This window comes from Oncorhynchus gorbuscha, linkage group LG21 (genome assembly GCF_021184085.1).
Source record: "Oncorhynchus gorbuscha isolate QuinsamMale2020 ecotype Even-year linkage group LG21, OgorEven_v1.0, whole genome shotgun sequence".
NCBI classification, from domain to species: Eukaryota; Metazoa; Chordata; class Actinopteri; order Salmoniformes; family Salmonidae; genus Oncorhynchus; species Oncorhynchus gorbuscha.
Genome location: NC_060193.1, coordinates 30755066 through 30778776, shown reverse-complemented (window position 1 = coordinate 30778776; position 23711 = coordinate 30755066). Strand labels below are relative to the sequence as shown.

The 23711-nt window shown below is 44.0% G+C and overlaps 1 protein-coding gene and 1 long non-coding RNA gene across 8 annotated transcripts in view; one reads left to right on the top strand and one right to left on the bottom strand.

Moving 5' to 3' along the window:
* The window catches only part of LOC124008907 (VPS10 domain-containing receptor SorCS2-like), a 342821-nt gene that overhangs the window by 211745 nt on the left and 107365 nt on the right, over positions 1–23711 (top strand). The window lies entirely within an intron of this gene.
* On the bottom strand, positions 16026–23311 carry LOC124008908. Of its 2 annotated transcripts, XR_006834180.1 has the most exons (5): positions 23086–23311; positions 22527–22579; positions 21635–21829; positions 21250–21428; positions 16026–16428 (listed from the first exon to the last, which is right to left on the bottom strand). It is a non-coding gene; the product is annotated as an uncharacterized LOC124008908 (long non-coding RNA). The 2 variants fall into 2 exon arrangements; XR_006834179.1 differs by lacking the exon at positions 16026–16428 and having other exon boundaries at positions 20417–21428.

Here is a 23711-nt window from a genome sequence, read left to right as displayed (position 1 = left end):
TTGCTCGCACACGCTTTTTCAGTTCTGCCCACAAATGTTCTATAGGATTGAGGTCAGGGCTTTTTTCTCCAATACCTTGACTTCGTTGTCCTTAAGCCATTTTGCCACAACTGGAAGTATGCTTGGGGTCATTGTCCATTTGGAAGACCCGTTTGCGACCAAGCTTTAACTGATGTCTTGAGTTGTTGCTTCAATATATCCACATAATGTTCCTCCCTCATGATGCCATCTATTTTCTGAAGTGCAACATCCCTCCTGCAGCAAAGGGGAAGGGGGGAATCACCTCATCTGATACATAACCCCCTTGCTACCCTGCTGCCCACCTCATTTACAGTGCCTTCAAATGTATTCACACTCTTACTTTTTCCACAATTTCTTGTGTTACAGCCTCAATTTAAAATGGGTTAAATTGAGATTTTTGTGTCACTGGCCTACACACAATACCCCATAATGTGGAATTATTAGAAATGAAAAGTCAATAAGTCAAAATTGCTTAACATGTCACATAATAAGTGTCATGGACTCACTCTGTGGCAATAATAATGTTTAACATTATTTTTGAATGACAACCTCCTCTCTGTACCCCACACATACAATTATCTGTAACGGTCCCTCAGTCGAGCAGTGAAAACACAGATTCAACCACAAAGACCAGGGAGATTTTTCAATGCCACACAAAGAATGGCACTGTCACGCCTGCTCCCGCTCACCCAAGCGCCAGGCTCCCATCATTACGCACTCCTGCCACCATCATTACGCACACCTGCCTTTCCCCCGTCACACGCATCAGCGATTATTGGACTCACCTGGACTCAATCACCTCTGTCATTACCTCCCCTATATCTGTCTGGATCCCCGCTCCGTTCCCTGCTTCAGCATTCAAATGTCATTTGTTGTTGTTTACCCGTGTGCTGACGCTGTTCCTGTTTTGTTACATGTCTGTTCCTGACTCCCCGTACCTGCTTCTCATCTCCAGTGTCGGTCATTATAGAATGCTGAAGCCATCATACAAAGCATCATGGAGTGCTGGCGTTCCGGTTAATGGTGACGTCAAGGTCCGGGGTCCCCCTCCGATGGAACCGGGGGTGCCTAAGCCAGCTCGTCCGGCTGTCACTCCCTAGGTGACTTGAGAGGTTCTTGCCCTGGTTGGATCGGAAGGTGCCCATCGCACGTTGGGCCTCAGCCGGATTGTCAGGTTTTTACACCCAGCCGGCTCGTCAGGCTGCTACGCCTCCTCCGGATCATCGGGCTCCCACGCCTCAGCGGGATCAACAGGCTTTCATGCCCCAGCCGGATCGTCTGGCTCCTATGCCTCATCCGGCTCGCCAGGCTCCCATGCCTAGAAATTATTGTAGTGTCTAAAGGCTTCATTGGTCAAAAGTTATACTTAAATCCGAACTGGTTCTCTTGCAGATTAGTATGGAAGAGGCAAGTGGAAGGTGAGAAAGTAAGGAACTTGGACTAAAATTGGCTAAAGAAAATTGTGATAATTAAAAAATGATACCAGTTTCATTAAAGGACCAACAAATGGACAGCTGTGCCGTATGCAAAGCACTCACAAACTTCTACAGATGCACAATCGAGAGCATCACCGCCTGGTACGGCAACTGCTCCGCCCACAACCATAAGGCTCTCCAGAGGGTAGTGAGGTCTGCACAACACATCACCGGGGGCAAACTACCTGCCCTCCAGGACATCTACACCACACGATGTTACAGGAAGGCCATAAAGATCATCAAGGACAACAACCCCCCGAGCCACTGCCTGTTCACCCCGCTATCATCCAGAAGGCAAGGTCAGTACAGATGCATCAAAGCTGGGACCAGAGACTGAAAAACAGCTTCTATCTCAAGGCCATCAGACTGTTAAACAGCCACCACTAACATTGAGTGGCTGCTGCCAACACACTGACTCAACTCCAGCCACTTTAATAATGGGAATTGATGGGAAATTATGTAAAATATATCACTAGCCACTTTAAACAATGCTAACTAATATAATGTTTACATACCCTACATTATTCAGAATGTATGCACACATGACTGTAAGTTGCTTTGGATAAAAGCGTCTGCTAAATGGCATATATTATTATACGGCACCTCAGTACCTCCAGGCTCTGATCAGGCCCTACACCCAAACAAGGGCACTGCGTTCATCCACCTCTGGCCTGCTCGCCTCCCTACCACTGAAGAAGTACAGCTCCCGCTCAGCCCAGTCAAAACTGTTCGCTGCTCTGGCCCCCCCAATGGTGGAACAAACTCCCTCACGACGCCAGGACAGCGGAGTCAATCACCACCTTCCGGAGACACCTGAAACCCCACCTCTTTAAGGAATACCTAGGATAGGATAAGTAATCCCTCTCACACCCCCCCCCCCTTTAAGATTTAGATGCACTATTGTAAAGTGACTGTTCCACTGGATGTGATAAGGTGAATGCACCAATTTGTAAGTCGCTCTGGATAAGAGCGTCTGCTAAATGACTTAAATGTAAATGTAAATGTAATTATATGTATATGTATATACTGTACTCTATATCATCTACTGCATCCTTATGTAATACATGTATCACTAGCCACTTTAACTATGCCACTTTGTTTACATACTCATCTCATATGTATATACTGTACTCGATACCATCTACTGTATCTTGCCTATGCTGCTCTGTACCATCACTCATTCATATATCTTTATGTACATATTCTTTATCCCCTTACACTGTGTATAAGACAGTAGTTTTGGAATTGTTAGTTAGATTACTTATTGGTTATTACTGCATTGTCGGAACTAGAAGCACAAGCATTTCGCTACACTCGCATTAACATCTGCCATGTGTATGTGACAAATAAAATTTGATTTGATTTGATACATGCTTTAACATACAGTGGGGAGAACAAGTATTTGATACACTTGTCGATTTTTCAAATGAATTACTGAAAAATCATACAATGTAATTTTCTGGATTTGTGTTTTAGATTCACAGTTGAAGTGTACCTATGATACAAAATTACAGACCTCTACATGCTTTGTAAGTTGGAAAACTTGCAAAATCGGCAGTGTATCAAATACTTGTTCTCCCCACTGTAGATTGCAAAATAGTTGGAAAGAGATTTTCGATGTACGCCATCCCATCTGGTTTGCGCTTAGTGGGACAATCATTTGTTTTAAAACAAACAAGACAATGACCCAACACTTCTCCAGGCTGTTTAAGGGCTATTTGACCAAGAAGGAGAGTGATGGAGTGCTGCATCAGATGACCTGGCCTCCACAGTCACCCGACCTCAACCCAATTGAGATGGTTTGGGATGAGTTGGACTGCAGGGTGAAGTAAAAGCAACCAACAAGTGCTCAGCATATGTGAGAACTCCTTCAAGTCTGTTGGAAAAGCATTCCAGGTTAAACTGGTTGAGAGAATTCCAAGAGTGTGCAAAGCTGTCATCAAGGTGGATACTTTGAAGAATCTCAAATATAAAATATATTTTGATTTGTTTAACACTTGTTTTGGTTACTATGATTCCAAATGTGTTATTTCATAGTTTTGATGTCTTCACTATTATTCTACAACATAGAAACTAGTAAAAATAAAGCAATATCCTTGAATGGGTAGGTGTGTCCAAACGTTTCACTGGTACTATATATATTTACAAAAAGGATTGGAAATGGCGCAGTCAATTATATTGATGGAAGCCACAATCTATCTGCAATATTAAAGCTGATCTACCCCCTAATAACATGTTTTATTTATTATGAGACTTATTGGTAGAATGGTAAAAAAAAAACAGACATTGAATATCCCATTGAGCATGGTGAAGTTATTATTAATTACACTTTGGATGGTGTATCAATTCACCCAGTCACTACAAAGATACAGGTGTCCTTCCTAACTCAGTTGCCGGAGAGGAAGGAAACCGCTCAGGGATTTCCTCATGAGGCCAGTGTTGTCTTTAAAACAGTTACATCGTTTAATGACTGTGAAAGGAGAAAACTGAGGACTGATCAACAACATTGTAGTTACTCCTAAATGACAGATTGAAAAGAATGAAGCCTGAACAGAATGTAAATATTCCAAAACAAGCATCCTGTTTGAAATAAGGCACTAATGCAAAACTGCAGAAATTGTGGCAAAGAAATTAACTTTATGTCCTGAATGAAATACGTTATGTTTTGGGCAAATCCAACACAACACATCACTGAGTACCACTCTTTATATTTTCAAGCATGGTGGTGACTGCATCATGTTATAGGTATGTTTGTCATCTTCAAGGACGAAGGAGTTTTTTAGGATAAAAAGAAATGGAATAGAGCTAAGCACACCCAAAATCCTATAGAAAAACCTGGTTCCATTTGTTCTCCAATAGACAGTAGGAGACAAATTCACCTTTCAGCAGGACAATAGCCTAAAATACATGGCCAAACATATACTGGAGTTGCTTACCAAGACGACATTGAATGTTCCTTAGTGGCCTAATTACAGTTTTGACTTAAAATTGGCTTGAAAATCTATGGCAAGACTTGAAAATTGCTGTCATTAATTACGTTTGCCAAAATGTTTAAAAAAACTTCACTTTGTTATTGGGTATTGTGTGTAGGTGGGTGAGAGAAAACAAATCTATAAAATCAGTTTTGAATTCAGGCTGTAACACAGCAAATGTGTAATAAGTCCAGGGGTATGAATACTTTCTGGAGGCGCTGTAGGATATTAAACAACGAGCTCATCAAGGCCATTGGGTTCCTCAATTCTCATTGCTCTGAAGGACATTGGGTACTTTGTAGTAATGTAGCCCTATGTAACGAAGTGTGATGCCTTGCGTGGCGCTCCATTGCCCGTTTCCTAAATGGTCATAATTTCCTTTTGACATCAGACATAAGATGTAGGGCTCAATTGAGCTAAGCGAAGGTTTCTGGATCAAGGATTTGAGGGTGTTCATTTATGCTAATCTGCAGAGTTGCCGTGTTGATTCACCCTTTTAACTGGCCTGATGTTATTCGCTTTCCCTTTGAATTGAACATATGGTTAATTTCCTAAATGGCTGATTGGTTAACTAATCGTTTTGGCTTTCTTTTTTTCCCATGTCTTGCCCACCCTGCTCCTGTGCTGCCCCACAATATCAGGTAAGACAATTATCTTCTTACAGTCCAAAGCTGAAATATAACAAACGCACACATTTCCGCGGCATCCAGTCTTTGTATCAGCATCTAATATTTTGTATGGTAAAACATCTTGTACGGTATACCATCTCTGCTCTGAGCCATAATGATCCAAGTCAGCAAAAGCTACAACATGTTAAAACACTGAACTGTGAGTGTGTATTGCCGTGCACTGTCTGTCTTCTTACCGTGCGCTGTCTTTCTTATGCACCTACTGGAAGGACTCCAACATAATCCATCAGGATCAGTCCCTCACATTTGCATAATACACAAATGGGACAATGGAGGAGAGTGGGAATATGGGCTATGGTTACTCTGATAATGGCATGGGAGTGGGGTCGGATTGTGTAAAATCATCTCCCCCCCCCTGGGGGTTGGGGTTAGTTGTTCAAGAGCAGTCCAACAGTCAACCATTTTGTAGACCTAAAGAGTTCCATACAAGTTTTATCATGTCCTCTTTTATCATGTCCTCGGGGTACATGGGTAATGTAGTGCAACCAATGGCTCACTAACCAGGAAATATGTTCCTGTACTGTGCTGTAGCTAGAGAGGGATTCAGTGCATGCTTACGCTGGTGTTGTCCCGTGCAGTACATTACAACAGACTTGCCCATGTGTGTATGTTGTGTGTATGTTGTCCTTATGTACTGTATGTTGGTTTGACATGAAAAGATAAGGATAAAAGCTTCTCGGCGTCCTTGAGAAAAATGATGAATTATATCAGCGTTTACAGAGGCGCTAATCACAGCCTACAGAAGCATGTGCTTTAGTCATTGCTAATTTGCTAATAAATTACCTCACAGATGAAACATGGCGTTCGCCAATACCATCAAACACATTTTGTCTGTTAACCAAACACCCGAAGTAAATGTTTGGTTAGCGCTTTATCGCGTTTGAAAATGTTCACACGAGGAAAACAAACAAAAAAAATGCGTCTCTTTTTATCATTGATTAATTGATTAATTTAATGCGACAGAGAGCGAGGCAGATTTGGAGATAAACTAGCGGTGTGTTAAATTTAGGTGACAATTAATGCAGCATATCACTTTGCTCAACACCGCAGCACATTAGGCTAATCCTCAGAGTCGCAGCAGTTCCTGTAATGTTTGTTTAGCAAACCAAATCCCCCGGGGAGGCAAAACCAAAGAGTTTCTGGCATTCTGTTGTGAATGTTTGTTGGGACATTTAGCGAGTAGGAACATTATAGTACATTGAGGTGCTTGTTTTGGACAGTTTGACATGGTATGTGTGGGGGAAAGGGTGGGGGGTGGTGTGTGTGTGTGTTGACATCCGTATTCATATGGATCAGTCTGAGAGGAAAGTGACTGAGGGGACAAAGTGTGTGTGTTTAGTGTGTGCGATGAGTGTTTTTACTGAGTGACTCACACCGCTCTTTGTGTCAATCTTAAGCATAACCTTTCTCTCCTCTTTCCCCTCTTCCTCCCGTCTTCCTCTCCTCTGTGTTTTTTATTCATTGCTCTACATTAGATGGCCCTGTATGTCAGTGTGATTCTGTCTGTCCTTGTTAACCCGTCAGTCACACTGCTATGACTCAGGCTGTACACAACGGGGTGAAGTGCCTCCCTCAAGGACCATGTAGGTCCATCATCGCAATCTCTCTCTCTACCCCTCTATCTCTCTCTTCTCCATATTCCCTCCATCTTTCTAGAGTGCATCTCTATCCCCTTTCTTTCCTTTCATCTCTCCCTCTGGCTCTTCCTCCATTTGACTCTCCCTTGCTCCACTTGCTCTCTCTCTCTCTCTCATCTCTCTCTCCCTCTCTTGCCTCCCGATTCTCTCTCTTTCCAATTCCCGCTCTCCCCAAGCACATGACCACAGCCACACACTGTGACACAGAACAATTACAGTTGAAGTCGGACGTTTACATACACTTAGATTGGAGTCATTAAGACTTGTTTTTCAACCACTCCACAACGTTCTTGCTTACAAACTATAGTTTTGGCATGTCGGTTAGGACATCTACTTTGTACATGACACAAGTCATTTTTCCAACAGTTGTTGACAGACAGATTATTTCACTTACTCACAATTCCAGTGGGTCAGAAGTTTCAATAAACTAAGTTGATTGTGCCTTTAAACAACTTGGGAAATTCCAGAAAATGATGTCATGGCGTTAGAAGCTTCTGATAGGCAAATTGACATCATTTGAGTCAATTGGAGGTCTACCTGTGGATGTATTTCAAGGCCTTCCTTCAAACTCAGTGCCCCTTTTTTCCTGACATCATGGGAAAATCAAAATAAATCAGCCAAGACCTCAGAAAAAAAAATGGTTGACCTCCACAAGTCTGGTTCATCCTTGGAATTTCCAAACGCCTGAAGTTACCACGTTCATCTATACAAACAATAGTACGCAAGTATAAACACCTTGGGACCACGCAGCTGTCATACCGCTCAGGAAGGAGACACATTCTGTCCCCTAGATATGAACGTACTTTGATGCGAAAAGTGCAAATCAATCCCACAACAACAGCAAAGTACCTTGTGAAGATGCTGGAGGAAACAGGTACAACAGTATCTATATCCACAGTAAAACTAATCCTATATCGATATAACCTGAAAGGCCGCTCAGCAAGCAAGAAGCCACTGCTCCAAAACCTGCATTAAAAAAGCCAGACTACGGTTTGCAACTGCACATGGGGACAAAGATCGTACTTTTTGGAGAAATGTCCTCTGGTCTGATGAAACAAAAATACAATTGTTTGGCCATGATGACCATCGTTATGTTTGGAGGAAAAAGGGGGAAGCTTGCAAGCCGAAGAACATGCCAACCGTGAAGCACGGGGGTGGCAGCATCATGTTGTGAGGGTGCTTTGCTGCAGGAGGGACTGGTGCACTTCACAAAATAGATGGCATCAATGAGGGAGGACAATTATGTGGATAGTCAGAAAGTTAAAGCTTGGTCACAAATGGGTCTTCCAAATGGACAATGACCACAAGCATACTTCCAAAGTTGTGGCAAAATGGCTTCAGGACAACAAAGTCAAGGTATTGGAGTGGCCATCACAAAGCCCTGACCTCAATCCTATAGAAAATGTGTGGGCAGAACTGAAAAAGCTTGTGTGAGTAAGGAGGCCTACAATCCTGACTTAAACCAGCTCTGTCAGGAGGAGTAGGCCAAAATTCACCCAACTTATTGTGGGAAGCTTGTGGAAGGCTACCTGAAACGCTTGACTCAAGTTAAACATTTTAAAGGCAATGCTACCAAATACAAATTGAGTGTGTGTAAACGTCTGACCCACTGGGAATGTAATGAAAGAAATAAAATCTGAACTAAATAATTATCTCTACTATTATTCTGACATTTCACATTCTTAAAATAAAGTGGTGATCCTAACTGACCTAAGACAGGGATTTTTTACTAGGATTAAATGTCAGGAATTGTGAAAAACGGAGTTTAAATGTATTTGGCTAAGGTGTATGTAAACTTCCGACTTCAACTCTATGTCCCCCATGTAAGGTGGAACACAACACAATTAACGACAACAGCACCTGCAAAAACCTCCAGGCTTCCCATCATTGCTAATGGCTATGAGTTTCTATGGTGATCCGTGATTCAAATTAACTCAATGATAAATGTTACTGGAGGCAATCAAAGTGACAGTTATATTCTGCCACTTTAAAAGGCAAAATCAGTGAGAGACTGGTGGCGTCTGGAGAAGTGTCTCTCGTGTCTTTTTGTATCTCAATGTACACATACTAGCGGAGCATTTAGTATGCTCAAAATAAATGGTCTGTAATGTTATAGTGCTGTCATGACAGCTGCAGGATGTGCAGAAAGAGGCTGAATATCTACATATACATGTACACTGAGTGGACAAAACATTAGGAACAACTTCCTACTATTGCGTTGCATGCCCTGGACCTCAAGGTGTTAAAAGCGTTCCACAGGGTTGCTGGCCTATGTTGACTCTAATACTTCCCACATTTGAGTCAAGTTGGCTAGATCAAATCAAATCAACCTGCTCCACTACAGGCCAGTCGATGAGAATGGGTGTGTGCTCGGTCCTCCTTTTCCTGTAGTCCTTTGTCTTGATCACGTTGAGGGAGAGGTTGTTGTCTTTGCACCACACGGCCAGGTCTCTGACCTCCTCCCTATAGGCTGTCTCATCGTTGTCGGTTATCAGGCCTACCACTGTTGTGTCATCGGCTAACTTAATGATGGTGTTGGGGTCTTGCCTGGCTGTGCAGTCATGAGTGAACAGGGAGTACCGGAGGGGACTGAGCATGCACCTCTAAGGTGCCCTGTGTTGAGGATCAGAGTGGCAAGGTGCCCTGTGTTGAGGATCAGAGTGGCAGATGTGTTGTTACCTACACTTACCACCTGGGGGCGGCCCATCAGGAAGTCTAGGATCCAGTTGCAGAGGGAGGCATTTAGTTCCAGGGTCCTTAGCTTAGTGATGAGCTTTGAGGGCACTATGGTGTTGAACGCTGAGATGTAGTCAATGAGTAGCGTTCTCACATAGGTGTTCCTTTTGTCCAGGTGTGAAAGGGCAGTGTAGAGTGCAATAGAGATTGCATCGTCTGTGCATCTGTTGGTGCGGTATGCAAATTGGAGTGGGTCTAGGATTCGTAAGATAATGCTGTTGATGTGAGCGATGACCAACCTTTCAAAGCATTTCATGGCTACAGATGTTAGCATTACGGGTCGTTAGTCGTTTAGGAAGGTTACTTTAGTGTTCTTTGGCACAGGGACTATGGTGGTCTGCTTGAAACATGTGTGTATTACAGACTCAGACAGGGAGAGGTTGATAATGTCAGTGAAGACACTTGCCAGTTGATCAGCGCATGCTCGGAGTACACGTCCTGATAAACTGTTTTGCCCTGCGGCCTTGTGAAAGTTGACCTGTTTAAAAGGTCTTCCTCACATCGGCTGCCGAGAGCGTGATCACAGAGTTGTCCGGAACAGCTGATGCTCTCTCATGTTTCAATGTTTCTTGCCTCGAAATGAGCATAGAGGTCATTTAGCTCATCTCGTAGGCTCGTGTCACTGGGCAGCTCTTGGCTGTGCTTCCCTTTGTAGTCTGTAATAATTTGCAAGCCCTGCCACATAAGACGGAGCCGGTGTAGTTAGATTTTGATCTTAGTCTTGTATTGATGCTTTGCCTGTTATATAGTTTGTTGGAGGGAATAGCGGGATTTCTTGTAAGCTTCCGGGTTAGAGTCCTGCTCCTTGAAAGCGGTAGGTCTACCCTTTAGCTCAGTGCGAACATTGCCTGTAATCCATGGCTTCTGGTTAGAGAATGTATGTACAGTCACTGTGGGGACGACATCCTCAATATACTTATTAATAAAGCCATTGACTGATGTGGTGTACTCCTCAATGCCAGCTGAAGAATCCCGGAACATATTCCAGTCTGTGCTAGCAAAATAGTCCTATAGTTTAGCATCTGCTTCATCTGACAACTTTCATATAGACTGAGTCACTGGTGCTTAGTGCTTTAATTTTAGCTTGTAAGCAGGAATCAGTAGGATATAATTATGGTCAGATTTGCCAAATGGAGGGTAAAGGAGAGCTTTGTACGTGGTCTAAAGTTTTTTTTCTCTCTGGTTGCACATGCTGATAGAAATTAGGTGAAACTGATTTTCGTTTCCCTGCATTAAAGTCCCCGGCCACTAGGAGCGGCGCCTCTGGATGAGCGTTGTCCTGTTTGCTTACAGTCTGTGGTAGTATGTAAGACAATTACGAAAAATACATATGAAAACTCTCTAGGTAGATAGTGTGGTCTTCAGCTTATCATGAGATACTCTACCTCAGGTGAGCAAAACCTTGAGACTTCCTTAGATGTCGTGCACCAGCTTTTGTTTACATACTGTATATGCATAGGCCCCGACCCTGTGTCTCACCAGGGGCTGCTGTTCTATCCTGCCGATAGAGTGTATAACCCGCCAGCTGTATGTTATGAATGTCGTCGTTCAGCCACGACTCGGTGAAACAAAAGATATTAATGTCCCGTTGGTTGGATATACATGCTTTCAGTTTCTCCCATTTATTTTCCAATGATTGAACGTTAGCTAGCAGATTAGCCACTCGTCGCCTGATCCTCACAAGGCACCCTGATATCTTTCCTTTACGAGCAAATGGCGGGGATGATGTCCTGTCCATGTTTTTTTATATCCTTCCCGTCCAACTCATTTTAGAAAAACTCTTCATCCAATTTGAGGTGGGTAATGCTGTTCTGATGTCCAGAAGCTCTCTTCGGTCATAAGAGTCAGTAGCAGCAACGTTATGTACAAAACAAGATGGTTGGTTGAGAGGTCGATAAGACGGCAGCCATCCCCTCCAGTGCCATCAATGATATACTACCCAAAGAATGTCCTTTTGGTAGTGGACCATTCTACATACACACGGGAAACTGTTGTGCGTGAAAAACCCAGCAGCGTTACAGTTCTTGACACACTCAAAACGGTGCACCTGGCACCTACTACCATACCCCATTCAAAGGCACTTAAATATTTTGTCTTGCCCATTCACCTTCTATATAGCACACATATACAATCAATGTCTCAAGGCTTAAAAATCCTTCTAAAACCTTTCTCCTCCGCTTCATCTACTCTGATTGAAGTGGATTTAAGTTACACCAATAAGGGATCACCTGGATTATCTATGCAAAGTCAGTACCTACATGTACATATTACCTCAATTACCCCGACTAAACGGTGCCTCCGCACATTGACTCTTTTTATTTTCTTGAATTTTTTTGTTACATTTGTTCTTATTTTTTACTCATCTATTTTTTAATTAACACGTGTTTTTCTTATTAAGGGCTTGTAGGTAAGCATTTCACTGTAAGGTCTACCTGTTGTATTCGGTGCATGTGACAAATCAAATTTGATTTGATTCACCTGGTCAGTCTATGTCATGGAAAGAGCATGTTTTGTACACTCAGTGTACACCCTTCAAAAAATGTATACTTTATATAGAGTACATTGTCCTTTTCATTGACTTCTCACTGTGCAGGTGCCGATAGACATGTACATTAAAAAAACAGTGGAGATTTTAGCATGTACATTTTGGTGGGGCAAACAAAAACAATTTGGGGGGTTGCATTCCACCAAATCCACAACACAACACAGAACAAAACTAAACAATACATTAATTGCACTATAACGGTGACAAATGGTACCCACATACTGTTAGGGCCCACATAATGGTGCCCACATACTGTTAGGGCCTACATAAAGCTGTCCCAACAGCAAAGTCCCAACAGCAGTCCCAACACCTTACCATACCCTGGCTATCAGCGGAGCCTTGTCTGGCAGCGAAACAGTTCATTCAGACTCATTTATTGCCTTTAAAAAACATAGCTGACATGGCTGACTTGCTTAAATAAATGTGGTTTCTACTGCAAATTGAGATGCACAAACTATTGCATAAGGGGATGACAAGCAGATAAAGGCAATCTGTAATTTCCATTAAGACATTAATGAGCGGGCTAGGACGGACGTAGTCAATATAATTATTTGTTCAGCACTTTTGAAATGTACAGCGACAGAATTTAGAACATGGCCCATTACAGTGTTCTCCCTGTACACCAAGTCAGTAATGTAGGATAAATAAAGTGGGCATATAAGCAGACAATGAAAGCTGTTACAATATTCGATGATTACATTTCTCTAAACAGGTCATAGGCTACATGTGCACCACCAAGCCAGAACAGTAGGTAAAATAAAAATACATGTATTTAACCAGGTAGGCCAGTTGAGAACAAGTTCTCATTTACAACTCCTACCTGGCCAAGATAAAACAAAGCAGTGCGACAGAAACAACAGCACATGTTACACATGGAATAAACAAGTGTACAGTCAATAACACAATAGAAAAAAAGAAAGTCTATATACAGTGTGTGCAAATGGCATGAGGAGGTAAGGCAATAGGACATAGTAGCAAAGTAATTATAATTTAGCAGATTAACATGGGAGTGATAGATGAGCAGATGATGGTGTGTAAGTAGTGATACTGGTGTGCAAAAGTACAGCAAAGTAAATAAAAACAATATGAGGATGAAGTAGGTAGATTGGGTGGGCTATTTACAGATGGACTATGTACAGCTGCAGTGATCGGTTAGCTGCTCAGATAGCTGATGTTTAAAGTTAGTGAGGGAAATGTAAGTCCGCAGCTTCAGCGATTTTTGCTATTCGTTCCAGTCACTGGCAGCAGAGAACTGGAAGGAAAGGTGACCAAAGGTGTTGACATCCCAAAGGGGATGACCAGTGAGATATACCTGCTGGAGCGCGTGCTACTGGTGGGTGTTGATATCATGACCAGTGAGCTGAGATAAGGCAGAGCTTTACCTAGCATAGACTTTACAGATGACCTGAGCCAGTGGTTCTGGCTACAAATATGTAGCGAGGGCCAGCCGACTAGAGCATACAGGTTGCAGTGGAATGCTCTTTGGTAACAAAAAGGATGGCCCTGTGATAGACTACATCCAATTTGATGAGTAGAGTATTGGAAGCTATTTTGTAGATGACATCGCCGAAGTCGAGGATCGGTAGGATAGTCAGTTTTACTAGGGTAAGTTTGGCGGTGTGAGTGAAGGAGGCTTTGTTGCGAAATAGGAAGCTGATTCTAGATTTGATTTTGGATTGGAAATGTTTGACATGAGTCTGGAAGGAGAGTTGACAGTCTAGCCAGACACCTAGGTGTTTGTAGTTGTCCACGTATTCTAGGTCAGAACCGTTCAGAGTAGTGATGATAGTCGTTCAGAGTAGTGATGATAGTCGGGCGGGCGGGTGCGGGTAGCGAACGATTGAAAAGCGTTTCAACCGTTCAAGCAGTTGGAGGCCAGGGAAGGAGTGTTGCATGGCATTGGAGCTCGTTTGGAGGTTAGTTAACACAGTGTCCAAAGAAGGGCCAGATATATACAGAATGGTGTCATCTGCATAGAGGTGGCCAAGCTGTCAATCCGGCATGATTTCTGCTGCGCTCACAACAACTGCTAACTCGGAACTGTGAAATCTGACTTCAGTGAGTTCAAGACAATTGGGAACTCGGGAAAAATGAGCTCCGACTGGGAAAATACGCTTTTAACGGTCATCCAACTTGGAATGGTAAATCGGGAACTCGGTCAGAGCAGATAATAGACCATATTATTATGGTGAGGCATATTTATCATCAAACTTTGTTATGAAAGTTTGGAATCCTCTGGATTTATGTTGCTTTCAAGACAACTGGGAACTCAGAATATACAAGGTTGAATCATGATGACATCAGTGATCTTCAGGACGTAGCTCTAGAAAGAGGACCGAGTTCCCGATTTAGCAGTTGTTGTGAGCGCAGCAGAAATCATGCCGGATTGACAGCTTGGCCCATGTTAAATGTTTATCATTTAAACTTGGAAAAGAGACACTTAAACCCAGACTTGGGACCACACGGCCACTCCACTGAATAGCAGGCTAATGATTGCTTGGCCACTGATTCCTTCCAAACCACTCATTGTTGAATTTGCGATTTTCAACTTGTGTAAAGTTTATGTCCATTGGGCCGACGCGCACCGATACATTTTATCTATATTTTCTTTCATTATTTCTCTTCATATGACAAGGATTTAAAACGATTTGCCAGTAGATTGTCGACTTGATTCATGATAATGACTGCTAGCTAAGATTGGGCACTTCTATTGTAACTCTATGGCAGCACCTAAGGGGCTTGAATTATAATTGTTTTTGCAAAGAATGTGGGGCTCACTGTAAACAACCCAGTGAAGTGGGTAAGGAGAGAGAGAGAGTGGAGGACCCATCATAGCTGACAGGAGAGCAACAGCGTTTTCTCTCCGATACCAATTACACTCCCAGCAGGGTGATGATCACTAGGCCAATAATCCCTCCCTCTCCCTCCCTCCTTCTTCCATCCGTCTTCTGCCCCATCTTTACTTCTGCGCCCCCACTGGCCAGCGCACCAGGGTGAGAAGTGGTACAGTGTCCCCTCTCTAAGCACAAAGAAGTACCACATGAAGGCACCTGCAATGTGTGTGTGAGTGTGTTTGTTTTCGGTCAAGGGATATGACTGTTTGTTAAACCTTGTGAAAAAACATGAACAAATCACATTGTTTCAGATACTTGTGAACAAATCATTTCACGTGAATGTAATTATTACATTTTTCAAGTAAAGTTTTACCAGTCAGACGCGGTTTTCGGACTCCTGTGAAGTTTCACGTGTTTTTCCTTGTGAAAGAAAGTATTTCCCAAGTGACATATTTTTCACACCACATCTGGTCTCCCATTCAGGGACTGACAAGGACCAACTCTGCTTAGCTTCAGATGAATGAATGTTCTAAAACTCACAACTAGAAAGAAGGCAGTGAAAGCAAAGGCCAGGTAACATAAGCAAAGATGGGGTTATTGAATTAAAGAGGGAGGTTTTTTGTTTACTTGCGTTATCATAAAAAATGTTTCACAATTATTTGTAGTTTTTTTTGCCATTTACAATTGATTTGCTTCATTTAAAAAAAAAATCCTTGCAATATTTTGTTTTGCTATCAATACCTTTGGGTTTATTTTTTGCTTTCAATAAATGTCATTATTTTTGCCTGCAATACTAACGATTCTGTTCTAAACTTCAGAGGTTTTGCTTGATATTGATGACACAAAGTAACTCACTAGAGGATTGCACCATTTAATGAAACTATTAAAGTTGCTTAAAGCAGAAATCCTTAATTGAAACATTAACAAAGTGTACCCCCCACAACAGTTTTGGTAAAAACATGAGGGATGGGGCTGGAGAAATGCAACCAATGTTGCGAAGACACAGGGAGTCAGGGAGCAGGTGCAGTCGGTGAGTTTAATATCAACGAACACACAATACAAGAACAAGGGTAGCGTCTGAACATGAACACAGAAACAATACTGCCTGATGGGTGACACAGTGGAGTGCTAGATAAAGGGGAAGTAATCAGGAGAGTGATGAGGCACAGGTGTGCGTAATGATGATTGCCAGGACCAGTGGTTAGTAGACTGGCGATGTCGAGTTGACGTGACCGTACCCCCTCGCTGGAGGGGGGAGGAGGACGGCCCCGAGGGCGAGGAGCGGACCGGTCTGGTTTGGCAAAGGTGGAAATTTCAGATGATGTTGAGATCTAGAATGTCGACCACCGGAACCCAACACCGCTCCTCTGGACCGTACCCCTCCCAGTCTCCCAGGTACTGGAGCCGACCCCCACTACGTTGGGGTCTGACATCATAGTTGGGGCTTCCCTCGATGTCTAGGGGAGGTGGAGTGGTGTCATGGGGGACGGCATTAGCCAGGGGATCAGGAACCACCGACCTGAGGAGGGAAATGTGAAAAGAGGGTGAGATCCGGTAGTTAGTGGGGAGCTGTAATTGGTATGTTACCTCATTGATCCTCCGGAGGACTTTGAATGACCCAACAAACCGGGGGCTCGGCTTCTGGCAGGGCAGGCGGAGCGGGAGATTCCTGGTGGAGAGCCAGACGGGAACACCTCTCGTCCACCACATGAGCGTCGGTCGGGCTTGGGTCCACCGAGTCAGACCGGAGCTGAAGTTCTTATTAAAGCGGTGGTAGAAGTTGGCAAACACCAAAAACCATTGTGGTTCTCCAGGAGGCATTCCAGGACTACCTGGCCGAGTAGATCAGGGTGTCATTGATATACACAACCACCTGACCATCTGACGCCTAAGCATGTTGCGGAACACTTCATTCACGGATGCATGGAACACCAACGCAGCATTGGCTAATCCATAGGGCATCACCAAGTACTCGTAGTGCCTTGCTGAAGGCCGTCTTCCAGTCATCCCCTTCCCGGATGCGGATCATATTGGAGGAATTCGGTACTTGGTGGTGATGGAATTGAGACCTCTGTAGTCGATGCAAGAATGTAAACCACCCTCCATCTTGGCCACGAAGAACAAGCCTGCCGACGCAGGGGAGGTGGATGGGCGGATGAAATCCTGTTGGAGAGCCTCCTGGATGTACTCCTCTGTAGCCTTGGTTTCAGCCACAAACAGGGGGTAGACGCGGCAGCATAGTGTCTGCTAGCAGGTCGATGGCACAGTCCCAGGGGCGATGAGGTGGGAGACCGGTAGCGCGGGTTGTGGAGAAAACCTCCCTGAGATCCTGGTAAACCTCAGAGGTGTCGGCCTGGAGGGCAACCACAGGACTCTCAACCAACGTGGAACCACAGGGTAAAGGAAAGCAGGTCTTCCGACATCCCGGTGTCCAGGCAGTAATCTCCATCCTCAACCAAGAGATGGTGGGGTCGTGGTATTTGCGCCACAGGAGGCTGAGGATGAATGTGTGTAAGGGTGCCTTGATGAGGAAGGGAAGGCTTTCTTGGTGCAGGAATCCCACGGTGATGTTGACTGGTGCTGTGATGTATGTGATTGTCCCAGATCCTAGTGTTCGATGATCCAGCGCTTGAACCGGAAACGGAGAGGAGAGTGGGTATGAGGTTAGGAAGCAAGGGCCTGGTCATTAAAATTCCCTGCGACAGCACAATCCACCATAGCTGTAGAAACAACACACGAGGGACAGCCAGCTAGTGAAATTGGTACCAAAAAGCGTGTTGATGGAATACTCACGCCGACCCGCACAAGACGGATGATCACGGGGCCGTCTCAGCATCGGGGAGGCGTGAGGCCCCGGCCTCTATAGTTCAGGGTCTGAATCAGAATGGTCAACAAGTGTTGCAGCGGTCTAAGGCAATGCATTTCAGTACTAGAAGTGTCACTACAGACACACTCGTTCGAATCCAGGCTGTCCAACTGGCCTTGATTGTGAGTCCCATAGGGCGATGCACAATTGGCCCAGCGTTGTCCAGCTTTGGCCGTCATTGTAAATAATAATTTGTCCTTAACTGACTTGCCTAGTTAAAAAAAAAGGTTAATTAAAAATAAAAACAATTAAAACGAAGAAGGGTGACGGGGTACCGACACTCCCAAAAAAGGTTATCTGGACGGATGGCCATCGCAATGAGGGTGTCGTCTCAGCATGCCAACCCTGTCTGGACCTCTTTGCGCAATCTTCTTTTGAATAAGTACAGAAGATGAGGGCATACTCCGCAGTGGGCTGGCCAACCTGTCGTAGTTGGAATAGGCGCTCACCCCCCTCTCTGCCCTCCGGTTGATGATCGAAGACTCCTCTGAACAGTGCCATGAACCTCTGATAGGAACCCAACTCCTCCTCTCCTCTCCCCCAGACGGCTGTAGCCCACTCCAACGCCCGCCCGGTCAGCAGGGAAATAACCGTAGTAACCTTGGATCTCTCGTGGTGGGGGCTCCCATCTGATAAGTGAAATAGAGGGAGCACTAGACATGGCATTTGGATGGAGTCCAGTCATATTTGTCCGGGAGGGACGAACGGGCATTGCTGACCTGGGCGGACTGCTGAATGGACTGAAGTCTTGGCTCGCTGAGTCGACTCATGGTAGAGGATCCTCCGCTCATGGTTGCCAGGTGTGCGTAATGATGGGTTGCCAGGATCAGTGGTTAGTAGACCGGGAAGCGGAAGGACTGACCATCCATGATATCAAAATGATAGTTTTACCCATGTTTTTAGGTTAAAGTGTTTGTTTACATTTACTTTATTTACATTTTTCTTACATGTGAAATGGCAAATTAGATTTTCACAGTGATTTATTTATTCTCCTCACATGTGAGCAGATGGTGTTAACATGTGAACTCTAAGTTGAATACGTGGAAATATGTATGAAACTACAAATTTGATGTGTGTGTGTGTGTGTGTGTGTGTGTGTGTGTGTGTGTGTGTGTGTGTGTGTGTGTGTGTGTGTGTGTGTGTGTGTGTGTGTGTGTGTGTGTGTGTGTGTGTGTGTGTGTGTGTGTGTGTGTGTGTGTGTGTGTGTGTGTGTGTGTGTGTGTGTGTAATTTGTCCTGCATGTAGTGACTGTGTGCGGTAGTCTCACGTCCATGTCGTATGTTCTTTACTGTATTGTAGCCACAAAGAAGTACAGAATGTGAATGTAACTTGTAGGCCTAAAAATTACCTCCCAATGAATGTAATTAGACCGCTTTACCCAGAATTCCATGTATTTGCCCACCATTCCATCCCTTACCCAGCATTCCTTCCTTCCGTTGTGGTGGTGGTTGGCCCGGCATCGGTGCCAGGAAACCTTGTAGAAACCCCTTGACTGGGCCAGGATGTAGTGCCAAGGCTCTAGTCTACAGTAGCTATTGACTGACCACACCCAGCTCTCATGTTTAAAGACCTGGCTCTACTCTCTCACCCTCTGTGTCTCTGTCTCTCTTAGGGACACATTCGCAAGAACACATAGAGACATACAGTATGCCTTCTCTGACTCTTTCAAACACTTTTCTTTCTGTGTTCGTTTTCATCACATTCACTCACAAGTGCACGCACAGACATGCACGGACACATACTTTATTTGATGTTTTTTCTCGCTCTCTCTAGCTCTCTATCTCTCTCTCTCTCTCTGTATCCCCTCTCCCTCTCTCCTATCTCTCTGGTGTAGTTGAGTATAATGTAGTTTGGAGTGGTTGTGTGTGTGTGTGGGGGGGGGGGGGGGGGTGGTGAGAGTGGCAAGCAGCAAGTTAGAGAGTCGGCTGGTGTTCTTATGAGCTGGTTTGATTCTTGGACCAGTCCTGTTCTAACATGGGGGATCTGGTCAGTCAAGGAGAAACATTGCTAAACTCTGTGCTCCATACTCTTCCCAGAACTAGAGCAGAACAGGATAATGAATTAGTACACTAGTAATCCTCAGTAAGTTATTTTTTGTATATATATTAGTTTTACATATTTAAAATGTACAATTGCAGCATTGTTTTTTATTTTAAATACTTATATTTATTTTACAAAGCACCGCTCCAAACCCTCTCCCCTCCCCACCTACCCCAAACCCTCTCCTCTCCCCTCCCTCCCTCCCCTCCCTCCCTCCCCACCTACCCCAAACCCCCTCCCCTCCCCACCTACCCCAAATCCTCTCCTCTCCCCTCCCTCCCTCCCTCCCTCCCCACCTACCCCAAACCCTCTCCTCTCCCCTCCCTCCCCTCCCTCCCTCCCTCCCCACCTACCCCAAACCCTCTCCTCTCCCCTCCCCACCTACCCCAAACACTCTCCTCTCCCCTCCCCACCTACCCCAAACCCTCTCATCTCCCCTCCCTCCCCTCCCTCCCTCCCCACCTACCCCAAACCCCCTCCCCTCCCCACCTACCGCAATCCCACTCTCCTTTTCATCCCATGGATTTTTGAAATACAAAATACTATTAATATACAGTAGGGTGCATACAATTGTATCAGGGTTAAGAATACAGTGAATGTCTTTATGCCACATTTTGTTTATTTTTCATAAAACAGACTGTAGTAGTATTTTAAACAAGAAATAGCAATAAATAATAGCAATAATAATAATAATCATTGAAAAAATATATATATATTTCTGAATACAGAAACAGAAAGAAAGAAGAGAGTAGAGAGTAGATAAGAATGAGAGGAAATTGTTCCGGTAATCATACTTGTCATGTTAGAAAGAATAGTATAGTATCAACTTCCAGGCGCAGCCTTGGTCAACATCTTGAAAGTGAATGGGAGAAATCATCAAGGTTACATATTAAAGTGTGGTAAACATTCAATCAGCAGGAACAGTAGAGAGACCTTCAAAAGAACCTCTTTGTTGATCCTTAGTAAAAGTTTTTTCTTTTTTTACGTCTAATAAAGGGATAGACGAAACGGAACAAGTGTGTAGGCATGTACTATATGAGTGTTTATTTGTGTGTGTGTGTCTGTGTGTTGTGTGCGTGCGTGCATGTGTCTTTGTGTCATAGGCCTACCTAGTTTGACGACATAAAAGCGTTGAAACGTCATAGACACACAGTCTTTGTTGAGTTCAGAAGACCAGTGGTGCTGGTTGAACGAGGCCCTTTCTCAACCCTTTCTTAATGGCTTCTCTCTGTGAAGTCCCACTCTGAGACTATTGTCAATCAGGAGTGGTAAGATGTATAGGCAACAGGGACGCTAGGTTAGGCTAGGTGAGGTGGGTAGCAGGGCCGAAAATCGCGCCATGCCTCTGGAGAATGGGGGGACAATGGAGTATTCTAGGGGATGTAGTACAGACAGTGACGGGACAAACAAAGGAAAGTTATCATGGCTACTGACCCATGGTTAGCATCTCACTCTGGCTCTGAAGCGGACCCTGTTCCCCTCAGTACTCGTCTCTGGTTGAAGTCACTTCATTGAATCAGCAAAGAGACGACTGGGACTCGGACCACACTGTGACAGTTCCATGTCCCGAACTGCTCTACTGAACATCTCTTCATACCCCACGTTGACAATGTCTTGAAATAGAAAGAGAGTGAAAACGCATCTACTTCAATTGAGAAAATAGACATAAAAGTTCAATGCTAAATTGAGGTGTTACAACGAAATTACCGCTTTTCTAGATATCTTACTTTGAATGTGGGATTTGTTTGTTTGTTGACTGTGGAGTCCATAAGGATTATATTTGTTGCTGGAGCTACAGTAGATACCACACAGTACTCACATGCAGGGCTGGTATCATAGTGTAGCCAGGCCTTGTTTGCAGTTCCTAACAACCCTCTCCCATGACAATGCAGCTTTTTAGCTTCTGTTGTTTTGCCCTCCAATCACGTCGGCTCCCCGCACCGCTCGGCAACGGTCCCGTTAGCACGGTAATCAATAACCAACAAAGTGGCCGACCATCCAGAAAGGTTCAGCCCTGAATGAAGGCAATTATTGAAGGAAGGGAGAGAACAGAACGGAACAGAATCTGTAAAAGAGTGTTGTTCCTGGTTGAAAAGTAGTCAGGGCTGAGTCACTGCAACCCTTGACCTCCTTTGTCACAGTCAACCTCAGGGTCAGTGTCATTATCAAAGAGGCTATTCATTTTCATATAGACTAAACATATGTGTTTATAAGGTCTACAGTGATATCTGCTCTGTGGTCAGTTGTATAAAGTTAAGAGGGCCTTGGTTTGTCCCTGGTTGAGTAAATGAATGCCTTATTGTCAGTTCATATTCTCAAATTGATATCAAGAATTCCATGCAACTATTATACTAATCCATCCAAAACAGTAGCAATATTGTTCATCCCAGCAACTAGGATGTGTAAACATAAGAAATAGGTGTCGTTTTAACTTCTATGTGCATCGTCTCTTATTATTAGCCTACAACAAAGTGACACTATCACTGATCTAAAGGGCCAACATTATTCCCGAGCATCTTCTTGATGTCGGCTTACAAATGGAAAGCCGCAAAGACCGTTGTCTATTTATCGTCATCCGCCCCCAAAAACAATCTGACTCAACTTTCTTAACAGCATTTGCATGGATTACAGAAAAAAAACGACAGAAAAAAAGAGAAGAGTGGAGCATGTTTATATTGTTTATAGGCACATGGGATACCTGAATTGCATACCTGATTGGGACCGATACAAATTGAAATGATCCCCGGCTTGCCTCCGTTGCACTCTGTAAGAAATACAATCAGATCTGAGACGCTTACGAATGATTTGGAGAATCACCCGCACCGTAGAAGGTGTACCAAGGTAGATTACCATTGTGAGAGAACAAGATGTGTGTGTTAGTTTGTGTGGTGATCCATGTCATGTTGCTTCATAGCTGAAATAATCGTTTGACTAATACCTGTATGCAAAAAGTGATGCATAGCAATGATACCATGTTGGTGCATCAAAATAATGGTTATTTCTGGAACCATTTGATATTGTATTGTTCTTTTGTCATTGGCGTTATGTGTCTCTGTTAGATAAGGATATTTTTACCATTTCAATCTGCTGGCCTGCTTGCTGCTGATCCTACATACCGTATGAAGCTGACAATATGGGAATGTTCGCCCTGTTGCTAGCTCCCAACCAACTATTTTAGTGTTATTTTTTACTTTATTTGATCAGAAAGTTTCTAGTATTATTTCCTATGACCGAAAAGCACTTTTGGAAATCAGCTCGGCGATTACTCACCACAAATTTGACTCTCCCGGAGCTTGATCCTTTGTCTGGGTTACCCGAAGCAGTTCCATTCATCACGTGAGCCCTTTTTCCAAAAAAGATGCCACTGGAGAAGGGAAAGACGAGCTGGAGAACTAGTAGAATGAAGGAAACGGGTAAACCTCTCTCCGCTTACTTGCTAATGTACAGTCTCTGGATAGTAAATCTTGCGAGCTCAGAGCGCGGATTTCCTACCAGAGAGATAGGAGAGGCTGTAACGTGATCTGCCTTACAGAGACATGGATGTCGGGGGAGGTGCCTGATCAGGCTATTCAGCCTGCGGGATTTTCTGTACATCAGGGGAAATGTACTTTGCTTGAAATACAAAGGCGAGGGAGTACGTTTCATGATCAACAACTTATGGTGTGGTTGTAGGAAGGTACAAACCCATAAGAGTTTCTGACCTGGAATTCCTCACGATCAAATGCCTACCCCATTATCTCCGGAGAGAATTCACAGATGTTCGAATCATGGCTGTCTACATCCCCCCACATCCCCCTACATCCCCCTACAATTGGACCATTGTTATTCTTGATTACAAGACGGATACAAAGCCTACCTCCTTGGCAAATCAGAACACACCTCCATTATGCTCCTAC